The sequence below is a fragment of the Cavia porcellus genome, unplaced genomic scaffold, assembly GCF_034190915.1.
Source record: "Cavia porcellus strain 051 isolate PalLab524CR breed Dunkin Hartley unplaced genomic scaffold, mCavPor4.1 scaffold_20, whole genome shotgun sequence".
NCBI lineage: Eukaryota > Metazoa > Chordata > Mammalia > Rodentia > Caviidae > Cavia > Cavia porcellus.
This window is the reverse complement of record NW_026947503.1, coordinates 6570703-6586488: the sequence shown is the minus strand read 5'-3', so window position 1 is coordinate 6586488 and position 15786 is coordinate 6570703.

The window sequence follows — 15786 nt, the reverse complement described above, 5'->3', positions numbered from 1 at the left end:
GTACATTACTATTTCTGCTTCCGGTCAAACTGCTATAACTAAATACTGGGCAATTCAAACAATAAATAGTTCTCACAGTTTGGGAGGCTGAAGTTCTGAAAACAGCGGATTAGCATGGGCAGAGTCTACTGTGTGTTCCTTTCCTGCTGTCAGGTAGCACCTTCTCTCATCCCCGCCTGGTAGAGACAGCGAGGTCTTTTTTTTTTTTTTTTTTTTCCATCCAGTTTTAAGAGCACTGATCCCGGTCATGAGATGCCACCTTCCTGACCTAATTTCTGCCCAAATGCCCCACTCTCTAGTACCATTGTGTTGGGGATTGGGGTTTCAATTTTCTGGGGTGACTGTAAACATTCAGCAATTACCTTGTGTTCTAGGTCTTAGTAGACCATGCTATAAAAGAAGGACGCAGTTCTCTGTGCATGCCTTATAGCAGCACACCTTCTCCATCTGCTTGATGCAATAACTGTGCCCACCACCTGGGTCTCCCATGATTTTCCTGTGTCTCCAATGGGATCGCTCAGAGCTTCACACTGACACAGGTCTCCGGGCCCTGCTCTGAGCTTCAGTACCTAAGGGCACCAATGCTCCTAAAGCTAAGTCCTGAGGTCCAGAGAGCTGCTGACCTTGGCAGGACAGGAGAGTGGACTCCTCGCCTGCTAGTGACCTGTGGTGAAGTGAATCCGATGGTGTAGGCTCACCCTCTTAGCCATGGTGTTCAGATCCATCTGGGTCTGACCCTTGCATATCCATCCTGCTTTTGCCTACCTGATTCCAAGTCCTACTGGACCTGCAGTTCTAAAGAAGAAAATCCTTCCCAAGGAATTTCTTGAATAGATAGATCCCCAAGGAACTGTGATAGAGGAGAAGAAATTCCCATCTGTCCCCTGACAACAGCTTTTTTTACAGCACCCCTGACCAAACTCGAAACAAAACAAAGTTTTAGTTCCTCTCAGGAAGACAAACTTATATTCCTCTAGTAATCCGCAACTTACCTGGCCCAAAGGGCCCTGGAGGCTTCGAAAGTCCTGACATTCTGGCTGCACCCCTGCCCTGTTACCTGGAACTTCTTGGGCCATGGAGGACAAACATTCTCTTATGCTTCCCAAGAAATTTTCCATGGCTGAGGTAGTCCTCAAAGATAATCCAGGGCCCAGACTAAAAGTAATAGTGGCCCTGCTGATACAGTTTCTTAAATTGTATTTTGTGTCAAATTAAGTGCAGTACAAAGTTAAGTTGGATTTAAAAAGTAGACAGCATGACTGAGAAGGAGCTTCCAGAAAGAAGTCTGCACATCAGCTGTACCCACAGTGGTGGATAGCAGCCGTCCTATGGGCAACACTGCTGTCCCTAGGTAGCCCAGGGCTGGACCTAGGTTGTGGGACTTGAAGATTTTGCAATCTAGGAGATCTTTTTGAAAAAGAAACACAAAATTATAAATTAAAAACTTAGGTACAGAAGTAACTGTTTGTTTAGAAGGAGGCTGTGGAAGGGGAACCCTGAACCTTAAATTTCATTAATTTCATGACAAATAACCCTTCCAATGAGACACAAAAATCTATAGGTTCAGTACTACATGTTGGTAATTAACCATCAGTCAAACATCCATGTTAATCCAGTGATGCTGCCTGGTTTCTGCTGCCTGGCATCGAGCTCTTCAACCACCTGAGAAGGGACGTGGAACCTTCCACAGCCCCTGCACTCTAAAAAGCTTTGCATTCAGCATTGTCTGTGTGCATCTCTCTTCTCAGAATCCCATAGTCCAGTCCCAAGGACAGCAAGAGAGCTCTGTTCAACTGACATGTCTACATAAAATTCCAGTGGAGTCAAATGACTGGAAAACCCCACCTCTGGCATCATTTCATCCTTGCTTTTGTGTTCCCAGATGCCATACTAAAGTAGGTCAGATTCTCATGAGGACAGGAGATGTATTGTCAAGCCTTCATCCATGATCTGTTACCCACAAAAGACAGACATGACTTTCCTTGCTAATGAAGTGTAGAAAGTACCCTTCCCTATCTCCACGCTCTAATTATAATGACTAGGCTTGCAGAATGAGACATTATTAGGAAATAGGGTCATTATAGATGTAATCAGCTAAAAGGAGGTCATAATGAATTAGGATAAACCCTAAATCCAATGGACTGGTGTCCTTTATAGAAGGAAAGAGAGTTGAAATTAATAATGCACACTAAATCAGGTGTGGTGGCTCACACCTGTAATCCCAGCACTCAGGAGGCTGAGGTAGGAGAATCAGGAGGATCGTTGCAAATTTGAGACCAGCCTAGGCTACAAAGTGAGCTCACCTGAACTGCATAGAGAGACCCTGTCTCAAAAAGAAAAAAGAAAAAAAAAAAGCACACTTACAATTTCAGCTACTTTGCAGGTCGAGGCAAGGGAATCAAAATTTCAAGTCCAAGCTAGACAACTTAGTGAGATCTTATCTCAAAATAAAATTAAAAGGGCAGTGGATGTAGCTCAATGGTGGCATACCTTTGTGCTCAATTCTCTATATCACTTATAGTTACTTTTCTCTTTTTTTGGGACAAAATACCTGATGACCAAAATTAAGGAAGGAAAGGTTTATTTAGCTCACAGTTTGTGGTGGTGTCAGTCTATAATGAGCTGGCTCCAAGACAGGGTGGTGCGGCAGAGAATAGTTCACGGCAGCAGAAGATGGCCAAAGTAAAAAGAGAAGAATGGGGAGGAGTGCAAGACTAGACTCTTTCTGTCCTTTATATTTATGTAGGCTACCCACCCTAGGACGGGTGTAGCACTCACACCTGTAATCCCAGCATTGGATCATAAATCAGCCATGAACTCTAGAAGCCTGCCCCCGTGATTGCATGAGGCTTGGAGAAGATAGCCAGACACAAACCATAATATCACTGGAGAAGGAAGAGGGGAAAGAGGAGGAGCAGGGTGGGAAAGAAGGAAAGGAAGTAAGGCAGAGAGAGAGGGAAAGGAAAAAAGAAAACAGGACGCACATTTTGTAATCCCAAATATTGCGTACAGTCATCCAAGTATTGTAATCCCTTTTCCAGTCTTCCTAACAATCCAAAAAGTTGTATTTATAATCTCATTGAGACCTTATTGGAATCCCAGCAAGTTAATTCCAGTCTACCACCTCCAATGCAGCCCACGGCAAGAGTAAAGACACCCAGACATGTTCCAAGGTAAGGGTAGACAAGGGGTCCTAAGTCCAATCCCCTTGAGGAGGTGCAGACAAAGGCCCTGATCCAAGGCCTCTCCGAGAATTGATTATCTTGTGAGGAAGGGGATGGCTCAAGGATGAGTGACAGTGAGGATGGAGGGAACTACGGAACTGTGTTTGAGCAGGCTAGCCAGGTAGAGAAAAAAGCATCTCTGCAAAATGCAGATATAAAAATATGCATAAGCATCAAATTGCATAATTCAACTAAAGTAGCACCTGAATTGTTTTTGGAGGCTGTTGCTACAGTTTCTGATAAGTAAACTTTTGTGCCCTGGGGACTCCTAGCCTCTTTATCTCAAGGCTCATACCCAGTTGACATTCCTGGAGCTGACTGGCTCTGCCATCCTGCTGTACTTACATATTTTAGAGAGAGCACTATGGGAGGAAACAGGAGACTGCTGATGGCTTTAGAGATAACATGCCAGTACTTTGGCTGACCTTATTTGCAATGCTTAGAGCCAATTAAAGTGAGAAGGAATAACCACAACCAGCTCTGTACAGATCAGTATAAGGAAATAAGTCTCCATATAATCAAAGTTGCAGCAATTGTTCTGCATTCAAGGGGAGTCGCTCAAATTGTCTGCCACACACAGAGACAGAGGAAGGCCAAGTGAAATGGAGGCAGGCAGCAGTGGTGGAAGGGATATAGCTACAATCAAGGATCGCTGGGAGCTGCCAGAAACCAGAAGAGAGGTGAGGAAGCCTTCTGCCTGGATCCTTCAGAGGACCCTGCTACCGCCTGGATTTTAGACTTCTCACCTATAGTTTTTTTTTTTTTTTTAATTTAAGAGGAAAAAGAGAAAAACACAAAACAAAACAAAGCAGTGTAAGGTTACACATAATACATAACTACAAAAAAAAAACATAACAGTAAGAAATCACCTGTTAATAGATTACATAATATCATCTTGGAAATAGTTGCTCAAATCACAGTATCAAAGAATACAAAGTAGACATTCAAACGGAGAGACTGCAAACAGCTGTGTTCAATGATCCAAAAACATTAATATAGTCAGCTATTTAACATCCCTAAACACACTTGTTGTTATATCCGTTAGAGCTCTTTTTTTTTTCCCCTCCCTCTCTTTTTTATAACAAAATTTATACATTTTGGATTTTATTACTCCTCAGTTCTCATTACTCTCTTGGGGGGGAGAGAATAAAGTCAAATATGGCAAAACAAAGCTGTAAGTCCAAACCAAGGATAGACATAGCACATGATGTAGAACAGAGTACAAGGTCATCAACAATGGTTATCAACATTGTCTCTTGTTTCCTTAAAAGGAATTGTCCATCTCATTAGATATTATAAAGCCGGACAAAACAGTGGAGAACAAGACCAATAAAACTTAGGCATTGTGAACATTACAGGACTTCCAAAGGAGACAATAGTCAAACCAGAATGGGCATCTTTGTGAATCTTATTGCCTTCAAATTAGTTGCCTATACCTTCAAACTTGCTACTATCGCACAGAATGGAACAGAGTCTAATCAGTCAAAACAAGATCTTGGGAGTATTACAGGACTTCAAAACAAGTTAATAGGAGATCAAAAAGAGTTACTACTATATATCCTAATTTTTTAAGTTTTTCCCTTAATTAAAATAAACATAAGAAATAGCTAAATAATTTTTTTTTTAAGAATAGTAGTTACCATAGTATCTGTCTTTTTCCTTAAAATATTTGGATAAAACTTCATATACTATAGCTTCAAATATTTCCATATCAAAAAGCCCAGAGTAAAGCCTTTCTAATTAATAAGTGAAAATTTTATAAGGCTTCAAGGCCACATAATGGGGAATCATGATTATCACATATTTTTATATATTTGAATCATTACTTACATTAGGGAAACTATTCGGTATTCATACATGCGAGATTGATTTATTTCACTTATGAGTATGGTCTCAAGCTGCGCCCATTTATTGATAAATATCTCAATGCGATCCTTCTTTATAGCTGAATAATACTCCATTGTATAGAAATACCACAACTTTTTTATCCATTCCTCAGTTGATGGACACTTGGGTTGTTTCCAAGATCTGGCGATTACAAATTGTGCTGCTATAAACATAGGTGCACATATATCCCTGTGGTATGATGCTTTCAGTTCTTCTGGGAATATGCCTAGAAGTGGAATAGCTGGAATAAATGGGATTTCCAATCCCAACTTTTTGAGAAACCTCCAGACAGATCTCCACAAAGGCTGTACCAGTCTACACTCCCACCAACAGTGCAGGAGAGTTCCTTTTTCCCCACAGCCTCTCCAGCATTTGCTGTTGTTGGTTTTCTTGATCCTGGCCATTCTTTCAGGAGTGAGATGGTATCTCAGTGTGGTTTTAATTTGCATTTCTCTAATGACCAATGATGATGAGCATTTTTTCATGTATTTATTTGCCATTTGCATTTCTTCATCTGAGAATTGCGTATTCATCTCAGATGCCCATTTTTGGATTGGATCTTTGAATTTTGAAGGTCTGAGTTTTTTTAATTCTTTATATGTTTTAGACAAGAGTCCCTTGTCTGAGAGAGAGTTCACTAAAATCTTTTCCCAGTTTGTGGGTTTTCTTTTCACTATGCTGGAGATTTCTTTTGACATGCAAAAACTTTTTAATAAGAAGTGGTCCCAGTTATTGATTCTGGGAAGTATTTCCCGTGCAGTTTGAGTCCTATTCATGAATTCTCTACCTACTCCTATGTCTCCAAGGTTTCTACCCAATTTGTCTTCCAATAGATTTAGCGTTTCTGTTTTAATATTCAGATCTTTGACCCATTTAGATTTTAATTTAGTACATGGTGATAGACATGGGTCTAGCTTTAGTTTTTGGCAAATGGAGAGCCAGTTTTTCCAGCACCATTTATTAAAGAGACTGTCGTTCTTCCAGTGAACCTGCTTGGCTCCTTTATCGAAGATAAGGTGGTTGAGTGTGTTTGTAGTTGTGGTTGTATCTTCTAATCTATTCCATTGATCTTCAGCTCTGTTTTGATTCCAATACCATGTTGATTTTACTACTGTTGCTTTGTAGTATAATTTCAAGTCAGGGATTGTGATGCCTCCTGCTTTGTCTTTGCTGCTTAGAATTGCTTTTGCGATTCTAGGTCTCTTCTGGTTCCAGATGAAATTTAGGAGTGATTTCTCTAGATCTATAAGGTATGTTGATGGTATTTCTATTGGGATTGCATTGAATCTGTATAAGAGTTTTGGGAGAATGGCCATCTTCACAATGTTTGTTCTTCCTATCCATGAGCAAGGGATGTCTTTCCATTTTCTGAGATCATCTTCAATTTCCTTTTTCAGTGTAATATAGTTTTCACTGTATAAGTCTTTCACTTCTTTCGTAAGAGTAATTCCTAAATATTTCATTTTTTTGCTTGCTAATGTGAATAGTCCAGTTTCCCTTATTTCCCTCTCTGTGGTTTTGTTGTTTGTGTATAGGAATGCTATTGATTTCTGAGTATTGATTTTGTATCCAGCCACATTCCTGAATTTATTTATTGTATCTAAGAGTCTTTCAATGGAGCTTAGGGGGTCTTCTATGTAGAGTATCATGTCATCTGCAAACAATGACAACTTAACTTCTTCTTTTCCTATCTTTACCCCTTTTATTTCTCTTTCTTGCCTAATTGCTCTGGCTAGTACTTCCAGTACTATATTAAATAGGAGTGGTGATAAAGGACATCCTTGTCTTGTGCCTGATTTTAAAGTAAAGGCTTTCAATTTTTGGCCATTTAGTATGATGCTGGCTGTTGGTTTGTCATAAATGGCCTTTATTATATTGAGGTAAAGACCATCTATTCCAATTTTCTGTAGAGTTTTTATCATGAATAAATGTTGGACCTTATCGAAGGCTTTTTCTGCATCTATAGAAATGATCATGTGATTCTTATTTTTGGCTTTATTGATATGGTGAATTACATTTATTGATTTGCGTATATTGAACCATCCTTGCATTCCTGGGATGAATCCCACTTGGTCATGGTGTATAATCTTCTTGATGATTTGCTGGATCCTATTTGCCAATATTTTATTGAGGATTTTTGCATCTGTGTTCATTAGGGAGATCGGTCTATAGTTCTCTTTTTTAGTTGGGTCTTTCTCAGGTTTTGGTACTAGAGTGATATTTGCTTCCAGGAATGACTTAGGCAGGATTGCTTCCCTTTCAATTTCATTGAATAGTTTGAGGAGTGTCGGCATTAGGTCTTCTTTGTATTTCTTGTAGAATTCTGCAGTGAATCCATCTGGGCCTGGGCTCTTCTTGGTGGGTAAGGACTTAATTACATTTTCAATTTCAGTAACCGAGATTGGGTTATTCAACAGTTTTACATCCTCTTGATCTAGCTTTGGCACTTCATATGCTTCTAAGAATCTGTCTATTTCTTCTGTGTTATCAAACTTTTGAGAGTAGAGGTTTTCAAAATAGGTGTTGATGATCTTCTGTATTTCTATTGGGTCTGTAGTGACTTCTCCTTTTTCATTTCTTATTGCATGAATTTGAGCTTTTTCTTCCCTTTTTTTAATAAGGTTGGCTAGGGGCTTATCGATTTTATTTATTCTTTCAAAGAACCAACTCTTTGATTTGTTGATCCTTTGGATTGTTTTCTTAGTCTCGATTGCATTGATTTCTGCTCTGATTTTTATAATTTCCTCTCTTCTTTTGGCTTTGGGCTTGACTTGCTCTTCCTTTTCTAGCTGTTTGAGGTGTAGCATCAAGTTATTTATTTGTATTCGTTCTGTTTTCCTGATGTGGGAACTCAGTGCAATAAATTTTCCTCTCAGAACGGCTTTCATTGTATCCCACAGATTCCGGTAAGTTGTATCTGCATTTTCATTTTCTTTTAGGTATTGTTTGATTTCTTCTTTAATTTCTTCTGTGACCCACTGATTACTCAAGAGTGTGTTATTCAGTTTCCATGTGTTTGTGGGATTTTTGCAGTATCTTTTATCATTAATTTCTAATTTCAGAGCGCTGTGATCCGATAACATGCAAGGGATGATTTCAGCTCTTTTGCACTTGTTTAAATATGTTCTATGAGCTAATATATGGTCTATTTTAGAAAATGATCCATGTACTGCTGAGAAGAATGTGTATTCTGATGTTGTTGGGTGGAACATTCTGTATATGTCTATCAAACCCATTTGTTCACAGGTATGATTCAGTTCTGTTATTTCTTTACTCATTTTCTGTCTGGTCGATCTGTCCCTTGGTGTCAATGGCGTATTAAGGTCTCCCGTTACAATTGTGTTACTGATAATTTGAGTTTTCATTTCTGTTAATAATTGTTTTATATAACTGGGCGCTCTGGAGTTTGGTGCGTATATATTTAAGATAGTTATCTCTTCCTCTTGGAGTTTTCCCCTTACGAGTATGTAGTGACCTTCTTTGTCCTTTATGGTCATTGTTGGTTTAAAGTTCACGTTGTCTGCAAACAGAATGGCTACTCCTGCCTTTTTTTGGATTCCTGCTGCATGAAGAATTGTTTTCCATCCTTTGACTTTCAGTCTGTGAGTATCCTTCTGGGTTAGATGGGTTTCCTGTAAACAGCATATGGTTGGATTTTGTTTCTTGATCCATTCTGCTAGTCTGTTTCTTTTGATTGGTGCATTGAGACCATTTACATTAATGGTTATTACTGTTAAATGTTGTTTAATTGTAGGATTCTTATCTCTCTGCTGTTGCATCTTTATCTTTCTGTTCTGTTTAATTATTTGCTTTGCTTAGTGGTTTTTTCCTTTGTGTATCTAAACTGTCTTTCAATATTTTTTGCAGGGTTGGTTTGGTGTTCATGAAGTTCTTCAGCTGTTCTTTGTCATGGAAGTATCGTATTTCACCATCTATTTTAAATGATAGTTTTGCAGGATATATCAGTCTAGGTTGGAAATCATTTTGCTTTAGGATCTGGAATACTTCACTCCATGCTCTTCTTGACTTTATTGTTTGTGATGAGAAGTCTGCTGTGATTCTGATAGGTTTTCCTTTATAAGTGATCTGTCTTTTCTCTCTGACAGCTTTTAATAATCTATTCTTGTGTTGGATTTCTGGGATGGTGATTATTATATGTCTGGGTGTAGTTTTATTTTGGTTATGACTATTTGGAGTTCTATATGCTTCACTGATCCTGATGTCAGTTTCTGATCTCATGCTTGGGAAGTTTTCAGCTATTGCTTCTCTAAATATCCTCTTGATATCCTTTATGTTGTCTCCTTCTTTTTCATTAATCCCTATCATTCTTATGTTATTCTTCTTTGCATCATCTTGCAGTTGTTGAATTGTTGTTTCCTGATTCCTTGTTATTTTTAAAAGATCTTTCCTTTCCTGTTCACTTGCTGCAATCCTGTCTTCAAGGTCTGAAATTCTATCTTCACTTTCATTAAGGCGGTTTTTACAACTTTCAGTGGAGTTTTTTATTTCCTGTATATCTCTGTGCATCTGCATTATGTATTCTGTTTGTTTCTTATATTGCTCGTCTAGGGATTCTATCTTTTTGTTTAATTCCTCCAATTTTTTATCTGTGTTTTCTTTAGATATATTTAGAATCTCTTTCATTTCTTTTATCATTTCTTCTTTTATCTGGGAAATTATTTCGAGTTTGAATTTCTTTAAAGCTTCCTGGAGTTGCTTGTCAACTTCAGTAGCTATTGTGTCTAATATATGAGGAGGATGAGATATATTTTCTTCTAAATACACTTCTCCTAGGGTTTCCTGAGATGGGCTGGAGGTTTGAGGTTGTAATTTGGTCTTTCGTTTTGTCATTTTCCTATATTTCTGTGTTTCAAGTGTTATTTGAAAGCCTCCTCAGGATCTGTTGAAAATCCCCTTCTATGTTTGGAGCTACTGAGACTCTGGCACCACTCTACCCCAGGCCATTGGGCCTGCAGAACCAATGGCCCTTCTCTGCTTGTTCAGAACTCCGCGGTTCCAGACAAGCTGGGCCTCAGGGACACTGTGCGCCCACCTGCCCCTTGGTAGATCCACAGCTCTTGGATCGCAGCCGGGTTAGGGTACTCACCACAGACCGCAGTGCCTCAGGAGCCTGTGATCCCTCCCTGCTTGCAGAGATATCCACAAACCTCCAGACAAAGGAAGGGCCTCCTGCGGGCACTCCGGATCTACCCCGCTCCTCCTCTGCACGCAGATGGCTATGCGTGGCTGGGCTCAGGCCGAGGTGCCTCAGGAACCCGGGACCCCTCCTCCTCCAGACAAAGGAAGGGGCCTCTGCAGGCGGCTCCGGATCCGCGCAGCTCCTCCTCCGCACACCGATGGCCAGGCGCGGCTGGGCACAGGCCGAGGTTCCTCAGGAACCCGGGACCCCTCCTCCTCCAGACAAAGGAAGGGGCCTCTGCAGGCGGCTCCGGATACGCGCAGCTCCTCCTCCGCACACCGACGGCCAGGCGCGGCTGGGTACTGGCCGAGGTGCCCCAGGAACCCGGGACCCCTCCTCCTCCAGACAAAGGACGGGGCCTCTGCAGGCGGCTCCGGGTCCGCGCAGCTCCTCCTCCGCTCACCGAAGGCCAGGCGCGGCTGGGTACGGGCCGAGGTGCCCCAGGAACCCGGGACCCCTCCTCCTCCAGACAAAGGAAGGGGCCTCTGCAGGCTCTCCGGATCCGCGCAGCTCCTCCTCCGCACACCGACGGCCAGACGCGGCTGGGTACTGGCCGAGGTGCCCCAGGAACCCGGGACCCCTCCTCCTCGACTTCTCACCTATAGTTTATAAGCCACCACGCAGGTGGTGATTTGTTACAGCAGCCATAGGAGCATAAAATACACTTCTCACAGGAAATGTTTTGAGAAAACAATAGGCTAGTTATAGGGCACTGAGAATAAATTCTTAATTTAATATTGATGCCTAAACTTTTTGATGTGGCCTGTATTTCTCAATTTAAAAGTAAAACCTAAAAGCCAGTGGGTCCAGGAGAGCATTTCCTTAGAGTACTATAAATGCCGCTTTTGAGCCAACCTTACTTGGACAGTGCCAGACATCTAGATGCAAACAGAAAATGCAATCACATAACTCAGCATTGCTGTCTGCATTTGGTTTCCCCAAAAGAGAAACTGAAATCTCCATGTACAGGAAATCTAGAGCGCACAGAGCTTAGGCTGCTGTTTGGCCTTCTCCTCTAGTTTCATCCGTTCGTCTAGCTTTGGATAGATTGCTATCATCTAGAACACACAGAACTTTTGATATTTATAAGAACATTAGATGGGTTTGGTTTCCTTTTTGTTATCAAGGGCATTAAAGTTATTTCCTGGGGAAAAAAAAAGGCCCCCTCCTCCTGCCATCATGAAAAACAAACTGCAAAATAATTTCAAGCTGCCAATAAAAGGAATACAAATGATGAAGTTTTTAAAATCCCTCTAACATATTTTTCTCTTTTCAAGTAAGAAAATGAAGTCAGTCAATCAAAAAAGGAAATTGAACCTCTCATCTCCTCACTGTGCTTTCTTGTACAAGATAAGCTGCCCTGGCTCAGAACTGCGTGAAGCCATAAAAACCGTGAACTATGAGACATGGACATAGGAGTCATTTTGGCAGAAACCTGATGTAAGCTTTGGCTGGGGAGCATAATTTTTGGTGAGCACATATTTCTAATATGTTTAATTCCTTGTTTTTTAAATCTGAAGTAAGCTGCAATAAGTGTTGTATGTTCATAATTAAACTCACCATTTGTTTCTTTTTGACATAGTCGTTGCAAGATGAGAAATTCTAGGAAGCAGGCTTCTGTTTTTTTCTGGATTGTTAGTAAACATATCTTGAAATAGATGAGAAATGAATAATGGCATTCCTGTAGGTGGCATCAAGAGTTGATTCAGATCAAGAAGGCTGACCTCAGGCTCACAAGTGAGTCCAAAGAGTGCTCACCATATAAAAGGCAATAAACACAAATTAGCATTTTTAGTATTGTTTTCAGGGTCCAGAGACAGAAATCCTTACAAATTCTTGTAAATTCAAACACTTTAGCAAAGTAGAATAGATACAAATGACAAATATAAAAAATAAGCCTTCTTTATTCAAGCCAGTATTGTAATGAGAGGTATGTACCTAAAGAGAACCTAGTGAGCATCCATGACATCAGTCCCCTCAGGCCTTACCTCTGACCTTCTCTTCACTGGAGGCTTAAAACAGCACAGATAGGGAACCTTAAAATTCTCCTTGAGCTACATGTGGCAGGCTGGTCTGCCATCCTGCCTCCCCTGGCATCCAGTGTTCTCTGAGAGAGCTTTAATGTGCTGGGTCAAAGGAGGACTTTGATTCACTTTTTACATATTCAGATATGTCCAATAACTGTAAATGGAGTGCCATTTTTTATCTTTCATGATCAAGAGGTTAAAGTTTTTTTCTTTTAAATAGAATAAACTGTATTTAGAAATGTATTTGTCAAGTTGTATTTACAAATGCCAAATGGGAGTTGCATTACATTTTATAACTTCTCCCAAAAGTAACTGTTTTCAGTCTTGTAAACTGTGTTGTTTCGCTTTCCTGTCATAGAATAAAATGCCTGACACCCACAAATTAAAGGAGGAAATGCTTTCTGGCTCACAGTTTCAGAGGGGTCAGTCAGTGGTAGGCACTCCAAGGCAGACACAGCATGCTGGAAGGGTGTGGCAAAGAAAACGTGCACCACCCGTGGAAGGCTGAAAGCAGAAAGGGAGCCTGAGCAGGGATGTGCTCTCCAAAGCCACATTCCCAGTGACCCACCTCCTCCGCTGAGCCCTGTCTCCTTCAAGCACATTCAGCTATGAGCGCGTTACAGGATTAATCCACGGTGAGTACAGCAGCCCCATGTTCAGGTCACCTTCTTAAAGTGCCCTTGAACACATGACTCCTTGGAGGAACATTTTAGATCTAAGCCATCAAGTGAGCAGTAGTTTTTGTTTTTATTGTTGTTTTCCCAAAAAAGTGCCTCAGGGTGACATTTGTGCAGTTGTAGACAGAAACATGCCTCCTTCCGGCCATCTCCACCCACTCTCATCTTGGCACACTATAAAGGTGAGGAAATGGGAGGTGCCATGGCACAGGGAGAAAAATTCTTGCCTCCATATTTGCTCCGAGGGTCACATGAAATCAAGAAGAAAATGCACTTCCTGAACTGTTAAACATGAGGAATCTCGAAAACAGTACTTTACAAATGGGCTTCTGCATTTTCTCTAGATTTAGTTAATGCAAGAAATCTGAAGGGGAGTTACTACAATTCAGTTTCAGACAAAAGTCAAAAGATTTAATTTAAGGCAAATTGAAAATCCAGAACCATGTGTAGGCCATTTAAACAACCGTCACACAGCTGGATGGCAACTGATCACTGTACTACACATCAAAGAAAAGAACTGGGGAAAGGGATGTCTCCCTTTCAAGGACCACACCTACAGCAGAAATTTGGGCTTGTGATAAAACTTTTTCAGGAATAGAGATTGTATTTTTTTTTTTTTTTTTTTTTTTGCCTAGGATGAAACTCATAACTTGAGAGCATTTGTAACTTGAAAAAGAGTTTTATACATGTATTCAGAGGTCCTATGTCAGTAATGAGGTAGTGACTATAACCTGGAGTCTTCAGCCCTCTCAACCTATATAAATATATCCATGTACATAAATGTGTATATGTGTATGTAGTATATGTATATAATTTTGTATGTAAATTTGCAGGAAGAATGTGGGAAAGGGAAAGCATTTTAACTTTTCTTCCAAGTGGCTACAGATGTTAGAGAGGAGAACCTGAGCTACTCTTAGAAAGAGTAACTCTGTTTACTCCTTTATTGGTTCATTTGCTCTTCAAACTCTCATTGAATCAGGCACTAGGCTAATTTGGTACTTCAGATAAAAGCTCAATGTTCATAGAGCTTTCTGTCAGGATGTCACAACTGTGATTTTCAGAACATTCTCTCCAAAAAGGTCATGTTGTGAAAATCTGCATGACATATTGTATCAATTAAAAGCCAAATGTTAAAGACTAGGAGTGTCACTCAGTGGTTGAACACTTGCCCAGCATGCACAAAACTCTGGATCTGATCCCTTGCATCTCGAAAAGAAATACCAAATACTAAAACACAAAAATCTAGCGTAAAACTGATAACAGCGCCTCCATCCAGACACATGGCAGCCAGACTCCATCTCTGGAATGGCTAAAAATAACTCTAGTAACAGAAAACAGCCTGCCCAGAAAGCCAGACCTGATAACACAAGACAAAAAGCCAGAACTGCAGACTGAACATCAGCCCTAGCCACAGTCATATTTCAAAGATGATCTCCTTAACCTTTGTAAACCAGTCACTTTCATCTTGATGTTCTCCCAGGTTCTGTGAACTCAAAAAAAATCTTTGGGGTGCTCTAGGTATATTTCACCAAATTCAAGAATGTTGCAGTAGATTTTATGAATTCATTAAAATGACTTTCTTCAACATACAGTTAAGATATTAAATGATTGCCAAAAAGCGGGAAGTCTAGAAAAAAATAAAAGTTAAAATGGTTTTGTTGCTGTTGCTACTGATGTTGTTACTTTTGCTGGGCCATAGAAACACGACACCGGAGCCCCACCAGCTCTGCGACCCCTGTCTAAGGAAAAGCTGCAGAGGGTCCACTGTGCCTACACCCTGTGCTATGGAAGTTCTCCAGCACAGCTGGACACACAGAGTACCATGTGATCTGCCTCCATCCCAAACACAGCCATCTATATAGGCTGTCAGCCCCAAGAGCACCTAGAACAAGCACTCTGTCAAGCAGGAAACTTTATTCTTAATGCTGATTTGCTAAACCAATCATATGCTCTCTTTGGGGAAACTGCACTCTCAGACACACAAAACATCTCTCTCATTATCAAAGTAGAAAACTGAATCAGAATCACAGGCAACAAGAAGCAATCACCTTAATGGCATGGGCTCTTCAGTAGCTGACAGTCAGAGAGGAGGCTCGATTCCCAACACCTTCAAACTGAAGGAGGAGAGGGATTTTTTTTTTTTTTTTTGTCCTTTTTTTCTTTTTATCGGTACCAGGCATCAAACTCACAACCATGCGCTTGCAAAGCAGGTGCCTATGTCACTAAGCTAAATCCCCAGCCCTGAGGAGAAGGATTTTTTGGCTCTTTTCAGTCCATGATTGGTGGGCTGCAAGTATAAAACTGCCTGGCAGAGGAAAAGTGATTCACGTTGTGGTGACCAGGAAGCAGAGAGAGAAGACAAGATCGTTATAAAAACGCAAAAACCCAAATTGTGCTGTACTTGTTATAACTTGTTCTCTTCCTGTAAAACTTGTGTAACTGTCAGTTAAGTTGCAACCTTGTAACATACTCACCATGTAACCCCCTCCCTCCCTCCCTGGTTCCTGTAACTGCTTGTTCTGCCTCTCTGGTTCCTTTTATGGGGACAAACTGATCCTAAGACCCTAACCCCTCCCCTTGCAGCTTGCTACTTTATAACTCCCTGCAGCCCCTGGCTCCCATGCATATTTCCCTGGCTGCTTTTCTGGGACAGTGTTGCCACTGACCTCAGCTAATAAAGTGCTTTTTAAAATTTTTTGGAGTCTGTCATTTTTCTGCCCATATCAAAGATAATGGAGCCAGGAAGAGAAATACACCCTTGTAGGCAACAC